The following is a 24,706-nucleotide window of genomic DNA, read 5'->3' as shown; positions in this document are numbered from 1 at the left end:
ACCCCCTTACATGAACAAATGGTTGTTCATGAAACCCGCAGTTAAATGTGATTTTTTTTTGTCTCTTTTAAATGACTCAGGTGCTTTAAATGACAGTAGGTCTCCTTTCATTAGAACCCAGAGTCATTGAAGGTTTAGATATTTAAGAAAATAAGGCCCATTTTTATATTTTTTTAGTGCCGCGTTTGCGTCATTGTTTGTCCCAAAAGAGGCGCAAGCTTTCAAATTACAATTGTATTTTGTAAGTTTGCGCCGTTTTTGCGTCAAAAAGCGGAGCAAATGCGGCGCTAAAAAAGTATAAATATGGGCCTAAGTAACTAGCTCCTCTATTTTGGTAGCAGTTCAAGCACAAGCTTTCTCTTAGAAGAGATAGGCATCAATAACACGAAAAAGGCCACAATTCATTAAACGTTATACAGTACAAAAGGTGGAAGTGCATACAAGTTGCACCTTTGATGAGTACAAGTTAGGCAATAAGGCTTATTCATGCATGTGTAAATTAAACATCTTGTTTATGTCTCAAGGTGCCAGTGTCAATGAAACATTTCCAGATTCCCGACCCCTGTTTTCCTATCCTGAGGTTGAAGTAGTCTACACACTGTGTATGGTCCTTATATTTAGGCAGAAGAACGCTTAAGTATTCTTACGTCCAATTTTTAAGGTAACTTTAACACAAACAAGGTGTGATGAAGAGTGTGGGAAACGCTTTTGCAAAAAACTAAATAGACCGCAAAAGGGGTTCATCGCATTTACCCGAGGTGCTCCTAGCTACACGTTCACAACACCAATGGTGGCATCAACGACTGTAAATCTGTATATGCTAAAAATTAGAGAAATACAAATGTGACTGACTGGATTGAAAACTGTGAGACCATAGTTATACATTGTTTAACTTGTCATGTACCGCTTGCTAAGCATGTAGTTGATTCAGATCTGCTCAGTCAGTATTTTGGCATGCTAAGACTGATGGATTTGTGCTGAAAATAACATGTGCCACTATGACCAAATATAATGGCACTCAATTTACCGACTTTGAAAGGATGAAAGGATAAGTAGGCTTTGCCAGAATACAAACAGTGACAATCACTGCAAATGTAAGCAGCAAGATTTTAACTCACTGAGCAATCTTGCCAGCCTGCACGAAGTAAAATAAAACTTGGGATATGGAGTATCGTCTTTGATCCCAATTTAGTTTTTTTTGCTCGTGCTTTCTTTTGTTCTTTATACAATGTCCTGTCATCCCTCACAAGTTCCATTTGAGAACATCATCCTTATCTTACAACGTCATCTCCATGAATAATGTGCAGCAAAACCCAGACAGGTTACTATGAAATGGGGAATAGTCTATTTTTACATATTTCTCTGAAGAGCAAGGAAGTCTAGGTGACTGTTGCGATACTTACTAGAATCCGGCATCTTTCATAGAAAAATAGAAAGAACCAGTTGTTTCCATGTGTAGGTATGCCTGGGGTAAACCAGGGTTGCTACAACTTCTGCACAATGCATTTCTCACCCTGGAAGATACTGACTCACCTTCTCCCGGAGCATAAATATTCCTTCAGAAATGCACATGTATTTATTAGAAAACAGAAACTTCATAGCAATGGAGGAATTCGGTCAGACTATCGTGTCTCTCTAACACAGTCATTGATAAACCACTCCAAATCCTGCCGTTGCAGCAAAGAACTCTCGAAAATTGCACATAAAGTTCCCAATCAGAAGCTTGCAGCAAGACCTTCACTGGCCCTAGGAAAGTGTTTAAGACAGTTCATAATGGCCTACAGGATTAAAACAGGGATAGATGATTTATACCTCCAGGTAGACAATCAAAGTGAATACACAACAAATCACAGAAAACTGCAACCACCTCAAAACATAGGTATGTATGTTTGGTTGTGTAGAAAGAGGTAAAATAGTTCAACAGAAACTGAACACTGTTCATGAAAATGATGGGTACAAAGTGACAAAAAGTAACTCTTGCTAACAAATGGCAGGGTTTTCCCCATTGGTGTCCATATGAGGTAAGCAACTGAAGTTACTACTCGTGAGTGAGATGTTCTTGTAATGGAGGGTCTAACGTTTCTTTCTAAATTGCAGGAGAGTAGGTGTTTGTCAGATATGTGTTGATATAAAGGCCCATAGCCTGGGCAAATAGGAAGGGAACGTCTGTTTCCTGGTGTTTTCCTTCTTGCTTTCTGTGTTTCAGCCCTGATGTACTGTTCACAACCAGCAATATATTTGTCTCATTTGCTAGCAAGGTGGTGTAATGGAGATTACAACCTTGAAAAAGATGCAGAGCATGTTCAAAGTGATTCAGTCTTACAGGGGAAGCCAGTGTATTTCCAATAATACTCTCTCTGTTTTGCAGCTGCATGAAAGACAGCGTTTACTGGTGTAAGATGAGTGCATGCTCGCGAACATGGAATTGCCATTGTATTTCTGTGGAAAGACTTGTGTTCTGACCTCTGTTGAGAAGTCAAAGTCATGCTTGAGTTGTTTGGCAAGCTGGGGTAAAGGAATTACTTATCAACATTCTTTAAATGAGAATTTTTTAAATTGAGCTTGTTTATTGTCATCAGCAAGAAAGTTCTAGAGGGTCCATCCCCTGAGGTATCAGGCTTCCTCTTCCTCCCTGTCCTGGCCCCAGCTTGTCTCGGGTCACAATTCACTAATGAGAAACCCTTTGTGAGAGTGCTCATGCAGAGCCTATGTGATGTTTAAGTGTGGTAGGTGACAGCTCTTCCCCCTCGTTAAATCAGAGTGGACCATTCTGCAAACACAATTCTTCCCTTTGTCTCACTCTCTGGGAGCAATTCACAAAGATCAGCTGCCAGCTACACCTAGTCATTTGACCCAGATTCAGGCTGTAGGCACCAAATGGTTAGGACAAAAAAATGTCAACCCTCTAAAAGTGCCATTTTCTGAAATGTGATTAAAAATCTGACTGTACCATTAAAGAGGGCTTTTAATTATATGTCTTTAGACACCAAACTCAACTTGTCCAACTGCTCTCAGTTGGAAGTTGTAGCATAATAAATGTAGAAAAGGTAACTCCAACATAAGGGTTGGCCTTGCGGTAGTGAAAAATGACTTTAGTATTTTTCACTACCAGGATATAGAACACTCAAAAGTACCTGTCCTACTTTTTAAATACACTGCCTCCTGCCCTCTGGGCTGCTTAGGGCCTACCCTATATGCATTAAAAAGAAGGTTTAGATCCGGCAATGGGTGTAAGCCAATTCTACCATATTTTAAAGAGAGAGCACAGGCGCTTTAGCACTGGTTAGCAGTAGTAAAGTGTGCAGAGTCCTAGAGCCAGTAAGTCAACAAAACAGGAGAGTTGAAAGCAAAAGTTAGAGAAGAACCATCCACAGTTGTAACACCTACTGAACCACAACAACCACAGCCTTGCAGCATCCACATCAACTGCAGTTCTGACTCTCCAGCTGCATAATACTCTGCCTAGTAATATCTCTTCTGCTGTAAGGTATTGTCTTTTCATCTACGCTGATGAAAAGATGTATCTGAGACATCCGGTCATATATTCTCACAATTTTGTATGGCACACCACTGAGAAACTAGGGCATACTTACGCACCACAGTGAAGATATATTTTGAGCAGTTCTAATTCATCATAGAAATATCTTAATAATTTCTATGTGCAAACAGAATGCACTTGCCAAACACCAAAAATGTGGATTATGTGTGAGGCACCCTATTTAATATTTAATACTTTCCAGATTTAGGTGTGAGAAGCAAATCGTTTTTTTCAGAGAGGTGTGCAGATCTTTATCAGTCTCTCACCCATTTCATGAAGTCCTACTTTTGTTAGCAGAATGCTTGATACCTTTAAAACAAAGGCCACAAGAGAATTCCCATGGGCATAAATATTATAGAAGATGTCAATTTCCTGTAGCTGAATCAGTTCCATCAACCTTTTCTGGAAGTCATGTGCAGCAGATCAGATTAATGAGTAATCACTATTTAACACAAACACCCAGAGCAACACCTCACCCACCCACCACAGCACAGATACACTACATAATTGAGTATTGCCATGCTCACAATAGCACACACCTCTAATCAAACGCAACAAGAACAGCATCAGAGAAAAGCAAAGAATTAATGGGTTGGTGTTTGAGTTGTTCAAAGCATCAAGTAGTACTCTTTTATTGCATTTCCCAGAAATCGACCACAGCACAATTTCTACCACATAGTTGGGTATCACCATGCTCATAAAAGCACTCCCCACCAAGTCAGTCCATGCACTATCATATACAATTACTCATTAAGCTAGAAGTAACATACACTGACCATAGTTCAAGTGTCAATTAAATGTCTATTTCAGCACTTAACTGCACTTGCTATCACTCACTGTGTTACACACATGTACTACCGCCAGGCGAAAGGCACACCGACCATCCCACACCATGCATAAGAGATAGAGTACAGCCATCAGACGCTGAGAACATTCACTCACAAGACAATGAAACTAAAACATGCACCTAATATAGGAACACCCCTTCACACGTCTGACAGGTAGCACCCCTTAAAAGCCGAATCAGACTCCGGTCTGCAATATAAACCTAAAAAACGATTGAATTGTTGCTTTCAAACTGCCAAAAGCGCCATGCCAGCGCTGACGGTGCACTGCACAAATGGCAACAACATAAGATGATATAAAAAATGTGCAAATACTTCTAAGGCAGTATACATTAGTGTAGAATGTTACATTTGCTAAAGGGAAATATCGTAAACTGTGCTAATAACATCACAGAATCAGGATCTAAAATAATGAAAGGGTTGTGTTTGTTACGTGTTAAAATAGTTACTCAGCCCTCCTGTACAAGATACTTTGCAATTTGGCTTGTCTCTTGCGCTAATAATAGTTGTCAATTATCATTCAGCTGAATGGTACTCATTTAAGTGAGCTAAAAGCCATGAAAGACTGAGTTAGTTTGCCGGTCTCCGAATCTGTAATATTCAGGTTACCCTGTGATCTGCACAATGGATGCTTTAGCTCAATGAGATATTTTACCAGTTTACTAGCCAGCTTTTAAAATACGACAGTGACCAAATACGAGGAACATTTAACACCAGGTCTGTTATTTGGTAATATTACGCTGTAGTGGAGGCTCATTCGGCAATCAAGAAATACTTAGGCGCATTTCCGAAAGTGACGCCATTGGCCCCTGACATTGCTCCTGGCCTGGATAAAAATAGAGTGATGAAAAGCTGTGCGGACAGTCAGGATGTATCCGATATATGCAGACAGCATGATTAATTTATTATGACTGCAATTAGTGGAATGAGCAGTAAAATGTCATATTTACAGATTTATTTTGAACTTTAAGCAGCCCAAATGTAGATTTAAAACGGCATCGTAGCATGAATAAAGTGATTATGCCTCTGCGCTGTGGTCATTAGAGACCTCTCGAATGGCCCTCTCTGCATCTTCCCAATCACGTTACTGGTATATTAACCTTGGTAACGGAGTCGCGCAGTCTGCAGACATCTAGCTTAAAAGCTTTAAAACATCTCCGTATCAGACAAGAACGGGCCTAACCAACTGCAAACGCATGCTTACATTACCAGTATAAATCAAATGAGCTACGGAGTTTTGGGGAGATTTTACTCTGTGGATAACTCTGAACAAAGCCAAGCTAACCTGTAGGGGAAAAAAAGAAAGAACCTATAAGCAAAAATGATTTATTGTAAATTATGTCTAGCATACTCTAGGTGTTATTTTCGTTTGGCTCCAGACCTGCGACATGATTTATGAGTTTACATTTTTCTTTTGCCTTTTCTAGTTCGTTTGTGCATATGATGTAGTGGAAGTTTCAAGCAGCTAGAGCTGAAAAATTGTGCGTTTAAGAATGTTGAACATAAGAAACATGCAAATAATCATCAGAGGCTGATGGCCTTAGGACAACAAACCTGATACATTCGCTGCTAGAAACTGATTAGTTACAATATCTTTTTGCTGGAAAATTGTTTCAAAAGAGAGTCGTGCAGCAGTGGCCTGCATAGAATCTATCTATCTATCTATCTATCTATCTATCTATCTATCTATCTATCTATCTATCTATCTATAACAAATATATGTATATTTAAATATGTAAATAACAAAATGGTAAAGTGACCTTATACGTACGAATTACAGTAATAGCTTAAGCCTTAGAATTTCAATGAAAAAACACAAAGGTTAAAGTAACGTTTTAGTTAGGTGAGAATTTTTTTAATTCTAACAAACATTGAAATTCATAAATTATAGTTATCTCAACTAACTGTACCTTGTGTCCTAAAGTAACTATAACTAATGCCCCGTGCCTAGTCTTATCATCAATTATGTCATTTTAGATGCTGAAGTCATGTTATCAATGATGTCACAGAACATGTCACGAGTGATGTAATTTGGGAGATGATTAGCAGTGCCCACCCCACGCTGCACATAGTTTCCAACACTGAGTGATGTTTAGTGAGGTACATCTATTGCAAATTTTCCATAGCTCTGTATTGTTAATGAGTGTAAGCTTTTACAACATGCTTGCCTCCTAACAGGGCTTGCATGTGTGGAGGGTGTGGGGTCTTCATGAAGAGTTGTCCACAGGACAAAGGCTGTGTGTAGTAGGGTCTTCAGTATCTAACTAGGTTTGAGAGTCTGTAGGTATTGGGTTGTCCATGAAAACTTGTGCACAGGGTGAAGTTTGTGCGTAGTGGGAGCTTGACGACCTAATGAGGCTTTGGTGTCTGGAGGGAATGTCCTCTCCACAAAGAGCTGTGCAGATGGTGGAGGCTATGCAAAATCTGGACTTTTCCAACTAAAAGGCTTGGGTGTCTTTAGGGAGTGAACCCCCCATGAAAAGCTGTTCACAGGGTGAAGGCTGTGTGTAGTAGGTGCTTGGCCATGTAATGGGGTCTGAAGGGAGTGAGCTCTCCATATGCCCAGGGCGAAGACTGTGTGTGGACTGGGTAACTAATGGGGTTTGGGTGTCAGGAGTTAGTGGACTCTACGTGAAAATGTGTGCACACCATGAAGGATGTGCCTGGAAGGGGCATGGCCACCTAAAGGGGCTTGTATGTCTAGAGACAGTGGGCTACTGTCTATTTATCTTCTATAAAAACATATGTTTATGTAATATATTCTTTACGTGATTCTGTTCCATTTAGTACATATTTACATATTTCAAAGTCTGTACTGCTTCATAGAGTAAACGAAACAGCAGTATAAGTATGGTGTTAACATAAAGTAAAATATAATTACCAAATCTATAAAGTCACACTAACCTTTGTTTTTTTTTTCAATTCATTTCTCAGTTTTTATATATATAGTAAAATCCTATTATCCTACCTCGCTGTATTGTCACTTTAGGGTTTGGGTTTTTTCCAGTGGATTTCTAGGACTTAACACAAAGTACAGTCTTGCTACCATACTTAACTATAACTCCACTGGCTTGTGGCTAACAGACTCTGCCCCAACCCTACAGATTGCAACTAACCCTTGTGCATGGCGAGCCAATGATAGCGCCTATCGTAGTACAAAGGGGCCTTTAAATATGGGAGGTCTACCAGCTTTGACAAGTGGCCATTACATCAATATATATAAAGCAGGCCTGTCAACTTTTTCAGGTGGTGACCACATCAAAATACAAGGCAAGGCTATTGGCTTTGTCAAGGGGCACCACAATATTATATGAAAGTAAGCCTATTCGCTTTCTCAACAGACACACACACACACACACACACATATTTATATATATATAAATATATGTATATATATATATATATATATATATATATATATATATATATACAATGGTAAAGTAACCTTATAAGTAGGAATTGTGGTTATATCTTAATTCTTAGAAATTCACTGAAAAAAGACAAAGGTTAAAGTAATGTTTTAGTTAGGTGAACATTTGTTTGACAAAGTAACTAACATTTTTAATTCTAAAAAGTCTCAAGTAACTTTAATTTGTGTCCTAAAGTAACAATAGCTAATGCCCCCATGCTTAGTCAGTATACAAACCAAGCTTACTGGCTTTATCAAGGAGTGACTTCATCAATATATGAGGGCAAGCCCTTTGGCTTTGTCAACAAAAGTAAACACAGTCATAAAAATATTTCCTTTACAAACCACAGTCAGCATAACCCAGCCATAAGATCTACCAAAAAAAAGTCCCTGCAATCCTCAGCTGAAGAGCAGAAGCTCTAGCTCTGTGAATACTTAGAAACACAATAAATATTTCCTGGGGTCACATTGTATATGTCCCAGGAAACATAGCATTATTTTTAATAAATTATTTCTGTGGAGCTTCTCCAACCCCTGCAACCGCCACAACACTTTTTTAACATGGTGTCTTCGGGCATGGGTCCTTGGTGCCCCATACTTCCATCTGACCCCAAAGAATGAGGTCTCTGAGGTCATTACATGGCTTGGGGAGGGGGTCAGATACACCACCATCCCCACTTCAAAATATACTAAAAAATCTAAATCACTGACACCCCCCTCCAGCCCTCTGGGCCCTGACCCACCCCAATGGGATTTTAATGAAGAAGGATGCCTAATGCAGTACATCAGAACTGCGAAAAGATTTATTGAAAATCGGTACTGATGGTCCCAGAAACACCCTGATAACTCCTACACTCAATGAGGTGCCATTCTAAACAGTACCCCATTTTAGAGGGTTTCTGACATCCTTTTGTTCATGTATAAACATAGACTGTGTGGTTGGAACTACAATTTCATTATCTGGGCATAGGCACCAGATGCCATAGGCCTTGTGGGGTTCTGTTTTAACTTTCCCTAATGAGGGATCTTCAAGTCATCCCTGGGTCGGAAAAGGGGGAGTGCCACAGTAAGAGCTGGGAGAGGAAATGGTAGCACCATGTCCTGAATATTCATCTGTTCATGAGTTAAGATAAACATTGCCAGCGTTTTCAGTGTGCCACATTTAAGACTCTGTGCTCTGTTTCACGTGGGCATAAATTGTAGTTAAGGACTCCCTTTATACTTTTCGTCTGGTGTTTCCTGTAAACCTCAACTTTCTGTCTGTGAGGGGGAGAGGCAATCGAGGCACTGCAAGGAAGATATGGGCCCTGTAACATCATGCCAGGCTGCAATCAATTATTGTACTCTGTAGCCACAACCTTTTCTGTTTTATAATAGCATAAACATCACGGACAATATTCTTATATTTTAATTGGGTTTTAAGTTAAGAACGAGAAGCCAGGTGACCATAACAATCTCCTCTGACTGATCATGCACAAACAGCAAACGTTCCTTTTTGCTTTTTATATTGGTGCTTGCTTTTGCGGCACTAGGGGGCATATTTACAATCCCTTGTGCCACTCTTGCACCATGTTTTGTGACACAACGGTGATGCAAATCTTTAAATCTTATCGTCGAGGCCATGCAAAGCCACCTTGTAAACCTGAGGATGTGCCAAAACCCAACACCTACTCAGGGGAGGCACAACAAGGAGAAATATCTCTATTTCTCCTCGTCTTTTCCTCCTTCTTTTGCCTGCATTGTGCTAAGCTGTCGAAAAGGCACCAGCGCAAGGGAAAAGGACAGGAATGCGCTATATGCCATACATACAGCACTTTCTTGCAGTTTCCAGTTGACTTGCTGTGCTATCCTACACCAAAAACCCATAAATATGGGACTGCTTTTGTTCATAGTTCTAAGAAAAGTTACAAAGCTCTTATTTTAGGTTGTGCTGTATACTGTGTTATTCAATTGCTTCACTGTACCCTATGATGTGTATCACCAAAAGCCAACACTGTGTTTGGCTAAAGGTGAAGGTACAGTAACATTAGATGGTTTATTGGAACATGAAGCTTATAGAAACCTTCCTAAAATTGTGATGAGGTACATTCATGCCTAACATCGAGGTCTCTGAGCAGTAAATATTGTTTATGTATTTTTCATTGGTCATGGAGTAGTGAAAATATTAGGTTGCAGTTAATCAGACATTGCAGGTCTACATGAATCAGTTCTACAGCGTTCTCTTTCTCTGCTACAATTTGTCGTGTGGATGAATTGTGCACTGCATGAAACCGGCAGATAAACTTAGTTTGATCTGACAGGAAATAGTCTTAACTTTACCTCAGTTTTAAAGCGATGCGGTAAAGAGAAGATTTTACATAACTGTTTTCAAGTTTCAAAACGGGCAAACTCTGTGGCCATTATGATTTGCCATTTGCTGGCTCAGCCAAAGTTAGCTGTGCTTGGTCATTTCTTTATACCACCTGCACGTTAACGAACTCTCAGTTCTCTTGCTGAGCTGCAGAGGTGTCCATTCCACTCTACTGTTCCCTGTACTAGCACCTTAGTAATTATTACTATATATTTTATTATTTATGGCTTTGCTCTATATAAAGCACATTGTGCTATGTTATGTTACGTTATGTCATGTTATGTTACGTAATACTTATTTGTATTGTGCACTAATCATCAAGAGGTCACCAGGCACTTGGGCAGGTGTGAAGGTGTGTGGTCCGCAAGGTTCTTATACGAAGAGCCAGGTCTTCAGCTTCATTTCATACCTATATAAAGAAATCTACCCTTTACACCTTTGGATTTCCTTGGACAACCTTTTTTTGAAGACTTACAATTTAACAATACATTTCCAACTGTCCTACTTTGTCTTTCTGTTGATAGTTTCTGATTTTTGTCCAGTGAATATGGATTTATTTTCTTGCATGTTTTTGGGTGTGCCAGTTTTGCCATCTTGAAATGTCTCCAACCTAGCAGTCTACAAGGGATTCACAACAATGAAAAGTCACAGACATCACCTCAGCATTATAAACCCTATAGGTCCAAGGCAACTAATAGTTTGCAGGCCACAAAACGCAAACCCTAAAACCACAATATGCCCATATATGGCTAAAGCAAATCGGTTGTCATTACAATTGTGATAATTAATGCCACAGGTTTTGTCAGGGAGTTCACCGTACAGTCCATAATGAAATAAGAGCATATTATTATTAATAAACATTCTAAACTGTTACCATAATTATAAAATATTTCCCTTTCAGTAATAAAAAAGCATAAATATTGGGGTTCACACATTTACAATGATAAGCATTGCAAAACAATAAACATGTATCACACAAGCGCTCAGGGCCTAGGAAGTCAAGGGTTTCAATACACTCCACACGAAAATACAAAAGCTCAGCTCTGGGACAGCTTTATTTGAACCTAGTATTTGCTTGTGGACACTGGTTGTCTACCCTGGAGACTTATGGTGTCAATCTTTCTTTTTAATGTGCAGGTACTTGTGGAAGTTTGTTGCAGATTGAGGCAGCCCCCAAGGACAACCCCATCACTGTTAGTAGTGCCCGTGCTCTTTGGTAAAATTAAGTCAATTTAAAAGCCCACAACGGGGCTTCTGTGAAGCTATTTTGCCTCAAAACTCTTCCTCAGCAGCCTCAAGAACTGGCTACTAGGAAAAATAAACATATTGCTTGTGTTCTTTTTTTTCAAGTATGGGTGCCTCCCCCTTCCTGGGTAACGCATGCAGAACATAATTCACAGCCAGCGACTTTGGAACAGGCTCCTGACAGATGTGCTGTATTCTTGGCTTTCCCTCTGCTTTTCTCTCCCTCAGCTGAGGCCAGGCAGGGAAGTTGCTAAATTGTGTTGCATTCCTTGGTGGGGTGAGCAGGACAGAGTGTACGTTGTTCACACTTTGCACCAAGGTGGCCCCACTGCACATAGGACCATGGCTATACGCTTAGAGTCCTCCCCAAAGCGTTGATGGTGATTTTCCTCCAATGCTATAAATTAATATATGAATGCATATAATTGAAAGGCGGCTCTGGATATGCGTTCCGGGCAATGACTTAGGAGAGACATGTCAATGACTTTACTATCTCATTCCTATAAAAAAGTTATTGTTTAATGGTGAATGCATACCTTAACCAAAGTGTAAAAGCAATTCATACACTACAGATTTTACACTTCAACCAAGATGAAAGTGATCATTTCTTCTTAGATTCACAATTGAACAACAAAGCTTTAGCAGCCCATGACCAGTTGATTCTGGATCCCAACTCCCATCTACCTGTGCACAGATGCCAGGCTCAACCAGACAACAGTCTTCCTCATTCAACCTCAAATTGTGTTCCATGCATTACCTGTGCGGAGCCTCTTACCCTAGCTGTGCTGAAGCAGACTTTATACGAAAAGTTAACTATAGGTTATAGCTCAATTCAATATTAGGGAATCTCACTTACAACACAGATCAAAAGATAGAGGTACGAAAGTTTAAAAAAACTAGGGCTCAGAATCTACTGCTAACATATATCATTTCTCATAACTGCTAAACGTGCTACATTATTGGAAACTAACTTCCTCTCTGATCGTTTCAGCCAACAATATCTGTACACTTCAAATGTGCTTCTGAACACATTTCACAAGAAAAAGTTAGACATGAACAATATGTTGTAAGAAATTTTAACTTACATTTTACAGTGTGCATGTCTAGCAGAAGAATATGCAGCTCAAATTAGGTATTACAGTTTTAGAAACAATGGATAAATCTGTCCTTCTGTACACTTCTCATATCTGTTATTAGGGGAGCTGTGCAGTGAAGATGCTAAGGGAAAGCTGACTTCCAAGAGTGAAAGCTACGAACAAAAGGCACAGTGATTGAAAGCTGCTTCCCCTTTTGACCTTAGTAAATGTATTCTGAAGTCAGTAGTTGGGTACTAGTACTGTCGGTCAGGTTTGATGAGGTCTCTGTTGGATTTAACCTGGGTTTTTTAATATACACACAGACACACACTCTTTCTCTCTCTCTCTCTGGTTTTAAAAATATTGAGTTTCTTGCCACTTGGTACCCCTGACAATCCACACTCTTCTCCCTGCGCACTCTCCCTTGGGCCCCCATTTATGACCTGCTTTTAGGATTAATGCATTTTAACTGGACATGCCAGTGCCAATGTTGAAAAATATAAAGGTCACATCCCCAATTTTGTGGACCAACATAGGCCCTGTGTGGACTTCAGTTGGAGGTACTCTATGGCTATCGAGTGAGACAAGCTGCTGAAGAATATGTTTGTTGTTTTATTATAAGTATATGAATGTTGCATTCAGATTATCACTGTATTGATAAACAGGCATTGTTGTTGCAGACATAACTATCCAAACACAGGGGGTTTGGGTTACAATGACAATACGGTACATAGAATTGTTCCGTATTAGAAACCCTATACATTGAGACCAGATCCAGAAGTTCTGGATAAAGAAGCCACACCCACATACTGTGGCAAGCTTTTCATTATGCCTCTTACCTTTTGTGTTTGGGTTTGTTAACTACTGGAGAATGTATGGTGTGCCACTTGTCCCTCTTCATCTCTCATTGTGATTAAGTTATGCAAATTTAACCACCACAAATTCCATGGCAATAAATTCAGCGATATCGATCTTCTAATTATGAGAAACAAAACCATACTACATGTCAGAAGAGGACACCATCTCACAAGAACATGACTATGGAGTAAGCAATTTACTGACACGCATTAATGCACACATACAAAAATGTGTATGTCTGTTGTGTATGTGTGTGTGTGTAAATGTGTGTGCGTGCACGTGTGATTTCACAGCTTCAGTATGCACAGCAAGCACACTCTTTGTCATATATACACTCTCTGTCACACATGAAGAACAACATATACTGCATCAATATGTCTTTAGTGCCTATGATGTGCAGGCAATCACTCCTGCTCCCAACCAGATCACAGCAGTGGATAAATCAGCTTTCGAAAAATTATCCAAGGACAAGAAAGGGCTGGCAAAGGCCAAACTTATATGTAACATCCCTTTGTAGGTTGATGCTTCCATACAGTTTTTCTATGTAAGTAGTAAGTCTCTAAAGATTTGTTGGTACTAGATGTTCAATAAAAATGGAACATCCCCTGCTGAGCACAGTACATGTTATTTTACAGTGGCCATCGTTTTGGACAATCAGCATTTAGCTCTCAGACTTTTACTCAATGTTTTAGCACATATTTCTTTAAAGTATAACTGGTTTCTTTAGAGTATTCAGCACTTACAATGCATTTGAAACTATGCTTTCATTGCTGTCAATTTAGAGACAATATTTGAACCCTTTACAGCCTCAGAGTATTCCATGCTGTGATCCAGAATCAATAACAATAATTAGTCCACGATCAATAACTATTGTTAGTGTCACCTGCTGGGACATCTATATTCCAGTCAGCAATTTAAGATGCTAACAAAGAACTTCAAGAAACTTTTCAAAAAGTATACTATCATCTCTTGCGTTCTACAGATATCTTCATTGAAATGTCTGAGAGCCCAAGAGATTACAGTCACTTCATCCTATCTGGTAGTTATTGACTACACATTTACAGAGACTCTAGTAGCAAAATAGCATTTGCCGGCACAGAAGAAAATCCAAAGAATTCAATTTAGGTTCACTCAGCAGGCACCCAGCAGGTGCATTCAATTGCTCCTAGTGTGGTTCTGTTTCATGTTGGCTTCTACCTGCTCATTTCATCAATCATAGATCTGTGTGGAATGGGCACAACCAACTAGGCACATCGTGAGCTACTAGAGTAATTAATAATAGAAACTCCTTCTTTTGACTTGCTTATTCAAAGTTTTTGATTTCCTTGCTCTCTGATTCTTGCCCCTTTTCCTTTGAAATTAGGAACGTGATTAATTTCGTATGTTAACACTCTATCCAGACTAGGGAGCTTACCTTTAGGTTTTGTCGGTTTGAGTTTAAGGAGAGAGAAGTGATGTTGTTTCCTTCGACTGCCCCTGGCTTAACAAAGGATGTAACCTTCCACTGAGGTGAAAGTGGGAGGTCCTGTTTATTTTACTGTGTACATTCCAGACAGGGAGCATATGAAAATTCCCTTGCTGGATAAAAGTACACAAAACATTCACATGAAACATGGATTTAACTTATACCTAAAATGCTGGATTGAAGATAAAATGTTACACCAAAGTTTAACAGTGCTCTTTATGTGGCATTTGACAGTATTTATGCTATGGTTTCAGGTCAATAGGTTCTTTCAGTGTTAATGCTTAAGGGTGAAAATAATATTTTCAGGTAGGAGTGATTGTTGTAAGGAGTAGAAGTGTACATTCTCCAAAGGTTTAATTGTCAAAATGCCAATCGTTTATCAAATATGCAGGCAAATTGTGTTATCTGGTAAGTGGCCATCTGTGCTTTAGGCTTAGAATTCTACACTGCGTTCATTATCTGGTGTCAAACTTTGTCATAAACAAATTTTAAGGTGTTGTATATATATATATATATATATATATGTATATATATATATATATATATATATCAAAGCCTTTTCACCTGATAGGTCATTTTTTAAATCCTCTCACTTTTACTTTGTCCTGCTTCTCACAGGTCTACTATAAAGCATCGCATGTCACAATTTTTCCCAAGTTACTCTCTTAAATACTAGCAGATTTTGATCAGTATTGCTGATAGTTAAGTTGATGCTTGTGAAGTCAAAACGTCTGATATCAATTAAGAAATGCACTGTTTGTGTGACCAATAGAGCTGAAAACTTGCAGCTGAGAAGCTAGACTGTGGGTGGATGCTATCTGAGGAGGTACTCAATACATTTAGCAGCAGCCCTCATCATTTTGTATTACACCACTGTCAAGGCAAAAATGTGTACTGGATTGCTAGTAAATAAACATTTGAATGTGTATAACTGTTTAGTCCATTAGAAAACATGATATGTTAATCAATAAGTGTTATACAATGAATGTCGACAGTGTGGTACACAAAACATGGTTTTGAAGAAACTGAATGAAGAAATGCAAAGGATAGTGATACTCGTAGGTGCTCCAGTCTGCTGTGCCAACAAAGTACATACATTTCTCTGTTGTTTGTCATAAATCAAGTGTTATGGTAATGGATCGCTGATAGGAGTCCAGTAAAGACTTTGAGTAGTGGCTCCTTAATAAAAAGGCAGTGACTCGTTCTTTGTGAAGGCTGTTATTCTGTACTGTGATGACCATAGCTGTAGTGTGAGTGGACCACAAGAGGTTCAAGGGTATGTATTGATCACAAGAAGCTTGATGGTTGGAATTGGTGGCCAGAGTGAATACTGAAGGTGACGGTGATGAGATTCTGTAGACTTATCATTATGCTTATTGCTACACAAATTTACAAAACAGGTACAGAATGAGAAATTATGTTGGTGGTATTCGAGCAACTGCACAAAGCAAACTTAGAATTATGGTTTGAGCATTCATGCATAACATGCTAAAATATATTATAGAAATGGAAAGTGTACAATGATAGATAAGGCGTTTAAAGAATGCTGTGAGGATCAAAGTGTATGCATTTGTCATGGATGTCCTAAAATAGATAGAAATAAGGATTTTATTACTTATGCAAATGTGTAATGTTGCTTAATGCTATGCAGAACTGTGTGCATAGTTACAGAACACAATACATGATAGATTGACAATTATGGATGCTATCATAGTAGACTGTTTCATTGTCGAAGCAAAGTCTATTCTACGTACGATGGGGTGCACTGTAATAACACAATCAACAAGGAGCTGAATTGGAGTTGGCATGATTCTGCCTGTGGAGGGAAATCCACTATATGTGGAAAAGTCTGTCAGAAAACATCCTAATATCCAACTCTGTTAGCAGAAATTCAACAAGTATTTATGGCTGCTGGAAGTGCACCCCCACTAAAGGTATACATTTCCATTTCCCACATTCCTAGGGCCAGATGAACAAAACTCTTCCGAATCGTAATCAGCAGCATCTGGGCTACCAGTTTCTAAATGTGATAGTTGCTACATATGGAAGCATGAAAGCCATGCTTTTGTTAGTTTTGCATAGCAAACACAATATATTCTGAGTTGGTATTGAAGCTGCAAAGTGCAAATAACGATTAACGAAAAGAGGTTCACAAATCATGGTCAAAGCATTCACAATTAGTGAATAGTTACAGAATGCTTATTTTGTACATGCATGAAACACATCTTGGCAATGGTATAAAGAATGCATTTTTTGGAGTTCAACAATGGAGAAGGAGGAGGAAGCAGAGAGTTGACAGACAGTGTGCCACACTGTATGATCACAGTGAGGTGGATATACCTGGGAGGCACATATTTAGAAGGGGTTCACATTTAAATCAATAGATGACACCCTGCGCTGTCAATCAATATATATCTACCTGTGTTCAATTTATGTGCCAAAACCAAAATAGAAGGGCTCAAAATCGTGGGAGATTTAGGAAATTTGGTCCTGTGCTTGTACTCCCATATATACCAAAAAACAATGAATGCACAGTTCCAAAGAGAGCGTACAGGTGATGTGTTCACCTTAGTCTAGGGGAAAACAAAATCCGGTTACTGTGGATGACCTGAGTCAGGAACAAGAGCCCTCACTCCCTAGTGAGTGACATGCTTCTTCATCTGGCTTTGCTCCTTGTCAAACTGGCACTGCAATGTCTGATGGGCCTCTCATGGGGGCTCTTTGCCAGAGATCTTTTGTAGAAAGATGCCGTGAATGAATGCAGGAATGTGGGAGTGGTGTGAGAACTGTTAAAATTGACTAAAAGGACAATGTAGAAAAATATTTAATAGCGATATGGGCCTTTGTCAAGATTAAAAACAAAAACAAAAAAGGGGAAGAAAGAATAACGTCTGTCTTACCCTATACAAAAAATAGAGTCAATTATCGGAGAACCCTAAATTCTAGGGATCAAATATGTATGAGGCAGGGTTGGAAATCCCTACACTGTCTAAATGGAAAAGTTCAACATGTTTCTCGCTTAAACAGTCTAAAAAGATCTGGGTGCGACTCACCAGGACCTAAGTTTTAATCATATCTAATCCTCACAGCTGTAATTAGTAATGTTTGTAAAACAGGAACATGAAAATAAAAGTAACAATACTGCATGAATACCAAATTCCAGTATCACACAGTGTTGAAAATAGCAAACCAACTAGCGAGAATCCCTAGTGGTGCTCAGGTGACCAGTGAATTATCACTTCTAAATCATGAAAAAGCTGAGGTCCTTACCCCCCTAAAATTACAGGATGGGACCCAACAGAAATAGTGGAAAGACTACTTGATCTCATCCATACAATCATAAGCGAATCTGGAGTTCAAAGAAGAGCAAAAGTTAATTCATATCCACATTGAGCATCAAAGGGACCCTCAGATAAATTCTTCCATTCCTGAGGCAAACCCAAAAACATATAAATAGATCATAAGTAATCATATAAAGTGTAAGTGATTAGCCCTCATCTGCTTAGTAATGTCTACGTCAAGATAGGGAGGGATGTTAATCTATATAGATATACATCTGCATCCTGGTGTGGTGAGTGAGTGACAGCTCCCACCAAGAAGTAATGGATCTAGTTGATAATGGTGTGATAATCTGAGTTATTGGATGTATTCACTGGCAGTCCCTCAAATGACAATCTTTATAATAATGAGGGATCTGTTGGATCCAATAATCAAATGTGATACAAGAACAGTACATTTTTATCATCAATGCACTCAAAAAAATGTGTGTACACAGTCTAGAAATAACAAATACAAGTCACCACTATCACTGCAGCGCCAATGACAGACCAACAAGCGAAACCCACGAGTCGTTCAAAGTATGCGGGATAACGTAATTTATGCTGCAAGTTCAACAAGGGACATTTACTTGGGTGTGGGTCTTGGCTGCCGCCCTTACCTACCCCGCTCCGCATATCTGGAAATAGATCCTGTATGGAGGCCGCGAAATTTAAAGGCAGGTAAAGTAAATTAACAGGACATGGAAACCGAAAGAGGACTAATGTCATTGGTATTAAGATGGCGGTCGCTATCTTGGAAGGTCTTCGTAGACTGAGGTGAAAACATCACCTGTACGCTCTCTTTGGAACTGTGCATTCATTGTTTTTTCAATTCATGTGCCCCTACACCTTCTGGCATCAAGTAGTTATCAGAGCATTGTTAGTATAGAAGGCAGAATGTCTCAAAATGTTCTTTCATATGTTTTCAGAGATATTTTCGATGCTCTTTCAAGTAGAACAAATCTATTAATTTCCTTATCAAACACTCAACATGAGTTGGATACCATAGTGGTACAATTATATCTTATTGCACAATTTCCTAATATGATTGGGTGTGTAAATGGTATACACGAACTGTTATGTCCCCATCGGTAACAGAATACCTGCACCACAATAGAAAAAGAGAACATTCACTTAACATACATGTGGTGTGTAATTTCAACTTCCTGATCACTGACCTTGTAGCAAAATATCCTGGCAGTAAAGATGATTCATGTTCTAACATTGTGTCTTGTATCAGCATGTGTCAAGAGAAGAGAATGGAAATTGCTATTTCTTAGGCAAGTTTAACATAATAGCTACTGAATCTTTTTCACTTACCTGCAGACATTGTTTAATGACAGACCATGGATCATGACACAGTACAAACAATCTCTTACACCAAATGAAAGAAGGTACAACATAGCTCACAAAAGAACACACTCAGTGGTGAAGCATAGATTTGGACTACTGAAGTGCAGATGCCTAATCAAAAGTGATGGAGCCTTACAATAGGTACATAAGACCCTTTTGACGAATATAAATGTTATGTAATTTTACACAACATAGCAAAATGGAGAGGGATGCCCATTTCCCTGACAATGATGTTTCTGATGATGGAGACATGCAGACCCTTAGATAACCTCTTACGATGCAGGATTGTACAAGAGCTGAAGAAAGGGATATTTGAACCAATACAAGCAACCACTTCTAAGGTATATTTTTGAACTATAAAATATACATATAGAAAATAAATACATGTTTATCATCAGCAACGTACATTTCTGTTTAGTCACAGTTTACAAAAAAATACAAAAGAACACCTGCCAGAATTAGCCTGTAATTGATTATGATTCTTTCTCTGAGAGTACTCATTACACTTGCAAATGAAGTAGAATGCTTCCTGCATATTATTGGGCCAGTTTGGCACTCTGCTTATTGTGGCTGAGGTAGGTCTCATTAGTGTTAAACTTCCGGTCGAGCAGTCCCATTTTCTTCCATCTCGGATTCTTCCTCCACCTTTTTCTCCAAACCCATGGCACACGCCATTTCCTCCAGCAGAACCCTTACATGTATGGTATCATACAGTAATGAGTCTTACATAAGAGTCATTTATCCTATGAAAGTATGAATAGGCTTGTAAATGATGTGATAAAGTATAAACTGTATAAACAGAACATCGGCCCTATTTAGTTTGGCATTTCTGCTATAATAAAAAAAAATATCTCATAAAGCGCTTCACCATACACAGTGCTAGCCTAGACTAAAATTTAAAATTAATGTTATTACAGGATGGTCTTTATGCATTAATAGAGAATAGACAGAAATAAACGTAAAGAGCGGGGCATGGCATCTACCTGTATGCCTTGGACGTTGTGCTGACATGCCTTGTCTGTGACTCAAATCAATCCTTCAGGTGTTATGGTGAATTCCACAATGCCTAACAGTTGTGTTTGTTGTGTCACGATCCTGTGTGAGGCTCTTCTCGTAGCCTGGGGGAAACCTTTTCATTTCTCGGCGCCCTCAAGTCATACCACTGCTTAATGATCGCCTCTTGCTGCAATTGCGTACTCCAACAGCATTTATGTTTCTTTGACTTTCAGCCATATCTTTTTCTTGGCATCCTCTGGCACAAATAGGGCCTTTTTCACAAACAGCTGTCCATTGTGAAGCACACATTCTAATTCGTGCCCTTTCCTCTTTCTGTCTCCTGTGTGGCCATTTTGAAATGTACTGTTAAAGTTTTGAGAAACTCCTCACTCCTCTCCAGCTCAGCAATGCACTCCGAAAATAGGATCCCTGTTTGAGATGTCATCAGTTGCTTCCATAGCTATTGGGATTGTGAATTCTTAATGTTAGTAATTCTAAATATTTATGCATATCAATTTGCAAAGTAGCGAATTTCGATTCAGTCATTTAGCAAATTATCAATCACAAACATTTTTACAAATCTGGCCCCAAGCTTCTCTAACATTCCCAGGGTGTTTTCTAGCATGGTAAAGACACTAGTCGTACCGTTTTTGGACAGTTCACCACCGGTGCTATGGTGATATTATGCAGAAGGAATTGTACTCAACTTGATGTGTATTTTGGTACTCTAAGTTGTGCACTTCTTGCACACAATTGTCTACAGTTGTAAGTCCACATTTTGTCAGAGAGGACGGAGGAGCCAGGGAAGTCATCATTGACTGGCTTTCTCCAATTGCGGACTCTAAACCATTAGGCATTTCACAGGCAATGGTAATACTAAGTGCACTGTTTTTTCGTGGATTTACTTTACTCCACTATTTTAGACTTTATGCAGTTCACTAAATGATGGCAACTAAATCTAAAAGGTACTCACTGACCACTGGTACTTCTTTTAGCTGCTCTAGTGCTATTTTGGGCAAAAGTAATTGTTAGTAATATGGGGCCTAGATGCAATTTTGCTTTTCCTAAATAGCCACTTCATAGAAACGCTAGTCAGGAAATGCAAAATGCTATGTACCGAGATACCGAATTCTTAATAGCGAATTTCTTTGTAGGACTCGCTATTAGGAAATCGCAAATAAGAAATCCTATGCCATTTGTGACAATAGGCCGGTTTTGCATTTCCCAAATAGTGATTTCCTATTAGAAAATTGCTATTTGGGAAATGCAAAACCAAGGATGGCTATGGGCAAAAGGCCCCCTGAAATACACCCCAAAAATAGTGGTGCACATGTAGAGCACACATATCCCCAAGAGGCATTTGTGTACTTTATTGTACTTTAAAAGAAGCAATTTGTGGGGCTTTTTTTAAATTGCACATGGTTACCATTGGCTTGAAGTTGATGGTAATTGAATTTCCTAAATGCCCAATTCGCATCTTGGAAATACTTTGTACATCTGATTAGGAATCACAAATAGGTAATCCCTATTTACGATTTCCTATTCAGAGAATCACAAATTGAGATTTCTACTGGGTAGAAATCGCAACTTGCGATTCCCTACAGGGCTTTGTACATCTGAAAATCCGATTTTGAATTTCTTAATGGCCCAAAATAACTATTCGGACCGTTAAGAAATGCAAAATGGCTTCGTACATCTGGCACATGGTAATTTAAATGCATTATTAACTGTGCATGTTATTCATAAGAATAAAAAATTGCCAGATCTCGTATATGTCTCCTCTTGATGCATTTGAAGCAAGAAGAGTTACTTTTCCTTTTGTTGTGCAAGAGTGACTCCAAATAGAGATAGATGTATTATGTGTTATGGTGCCGCTACACAATATGTGTGCTCTTGCTCTACCAAATATTATCCTTATGTCTTCTTTAATGTATAGTACTCTAATAAAGGCCCACTAAGTCATAGCAGGCAGAATAAAATGCAACAGTTGACTTGAATAAATCTTCACTGAAAGCTTAGGCTGTAAAAGGAGATGCTGTGTGGGGCCCTGGATATTATATGTTTCTGTGAATCCTCAGTGATTTATTGCAGCTTTTGGTGGTGATAGATGGTGCACCAGCAGACATAATAGACACATGCTGGGTGCACCAACTGTTCTGCCATTTGACAAACAGCCAGTTTACCGAGACAATCGACTAACCTGAGAGGGAGAAAAGAATGAGCCTGCACAAAGTAGTTCTGCTGCAACAATACTTACTCACAAGACCTACGCTACTACTATACTTATAGCAGAAGGCTGTAGTGGCATGCACCGTGAAATCTAAAGGTCACAGGAGCAGGCATGTTTCGTCGTCTTGGGGGTGCTCAATGTCTCTTCACTGAGAATGTGAAGGGTGTGTATGGGAATGGATATAAAGTCCGTAAGCGCAATTAAACAGGGATCCTAAAATTGTGGTGGTTCAGTGGCTCTTCCGTCCTCCCAAACAACTGCACGAAGAGGGTGTAAAGTGTAGAATGCTTCGTAATAAAAAGGCTCCAGTTTCTCAGATTTTGGTTTGGCTTGGCCCATTTTCACATGCAAACATGCGAGGGACTAAATCCTAATTTGCAAGAACACATAACAAAGGAAGATAGAGGCTAAACATTTTGAAAGTGTTACCAAGTTAGCAAGCCCGCTGCAATTATGTGAATCTGTGGGTTTGGTGTTTTCCTTATAATCATTATTTCATTACTTTAGCCCCATGATCTGTCACCTCCTCTGCATAATTTGAAGAATTCAGCAACAAAGGCCGCTCTTTGCCTCTAAGCGAGAGGCACAGAATACTTTTAAAAAATCCCAAGCGCCGTGGTGCACAGGGTCAGACCCCATGCAAAGACTGTCACTTTTAATTTGCTGGATACTGTGATAAACCAGTAACAATTAGATGAATCTATTTTCAGACTGCATTAATGTGCATTTACACGATAAAATAGAAAAACACTAACGCCACAGGTTGTGGTGCGGTATGCCACATAATTTGTCAATTCTTGACACACAAATTAGTTTGGTCTTCCACCGTCGCTTTATTCCAGCAACCTGGCGATCCCGAACCCCCTTCTCTAACCCGAAGTAGCGCGGATTGCCCTGGAGTTATGCAGTTGCCACTCGAGCAGGTGAGCTCGCTTTCCGGTGCGTCGCCTCCCATTCTCATTCATCACATCTCACGGTGTTGTGCGAGGCGACTTGATTGGAAGCCGCCATCGCTCCCCTCTTTAGACCCGCGGAACAAGTGTCTGTGTGTGTTTCTAATTCATTTCATGAAAGATTAGAATCAGAATAGAAGATAACATAGCTCTTGAGCATCCAATAAATATTTTAATAGGATTTGAGGCTTGTGCTTGGTATCCCGTTCCGCTCCTAAGGCAGCCGGAGAAAGTGATAATAACATGTCTGTTTGGTTTTCTTTCTCTGACCTCTTGTGAGGGCTAATTCACCGAGTCAGCCCACAGCCTCGTCGTCGGCTGTATTGAACAAGCCAATACAGCTGGGTGGAGGCAAGATGTTTCACTTGCCAATTATCTTTGACAGGGACCTGCGGTAATAACGAGCCCTGCAGCATTCTTATTTTCATCGGAGCTAGCAGAGAATTTATAAGTGGATGCCTCCACTGAGTAAATCATACAAAAATGCCAGATATAAAAAGTTCTATTAGGAAAGAGGACAGTGTCATAATCGTGCGCAATTTTATAAATATCAAATTATAGTTGTAATTTAAAATTCCCGAAATTACACCATTGTACCATGTGGCATAATTGTTCCGTGTTCGGTGCAAAATGTAAGCACAAAAGCAGGGGTACAGCACAAATGACCAGAATATGAGCAGCTGTTCTTTGCGGCACTTGAGTTTTTTGTATTTTTTTTTTTTTTAGAATGAAATGTGCTCTTGCAATCAAAAACATTTCATACTGAAAGATGGGGATAAATGGCGGGTTTGTGTTTAGCATAATTTTGCATAATTTTGCAGCATTTCACATAATTACGCGAAAACAAATTATGTGAATTTTATCAAAACTATAATTAAAACGTGCTTCGCTCCTGAGTTCGTAGCCTAGGTATTGATATGGCTGGAGAAGACACCCGATCATTCTTTCACCTTCCTCTTGTTTGTAGTTTCAGTTTTTATCCAGATTTTCAGACTTTTCTTTTGAAAAAATACAATTTTCCAAGAGATATTGGCTACGCTGCCTCTTAAAATGTGAGGCAACTCATGCCAT

At 39.2% G+C, this 24,706-nt stretch overlaps 1 protein-coding gene across 2 annotated transcripts in view; it reads left to right on the top strand.

Annotated features, from left to right (window-relative positions):
- CNTN5 (contactin 5) overlaps positions 1–24,706 on the top strand; it is a 3,179,309-nt gene that overhangs the window by 329,169 nt on the left and 2,825,434 nt on the right. The gene's annotated exons all lie outside the window — the stretch shown is intronic.

The sequence above is a fragment of the Pleurodeles waltl genome, chromosome 8 (genome assembly GCF_031143425.1).
Source record: "Pleurodeles waltl isolate 20211129_DDA chromosome 8, aPleWal1.hap1.20221129, whole genome shotgun sequence".
Classification (NCBI taxonomy): Eukaryota; Metazoa; Chordata; class Amphibia; order Caudata; family Salamandridae; genus Pleurodeles; species Pleurodeles waltl.
The sequence above is the reverse complement of the archived record's forward strand: the minus strand, read 5'-3'. Positions and strand labels throughout refer to the sequence as shown.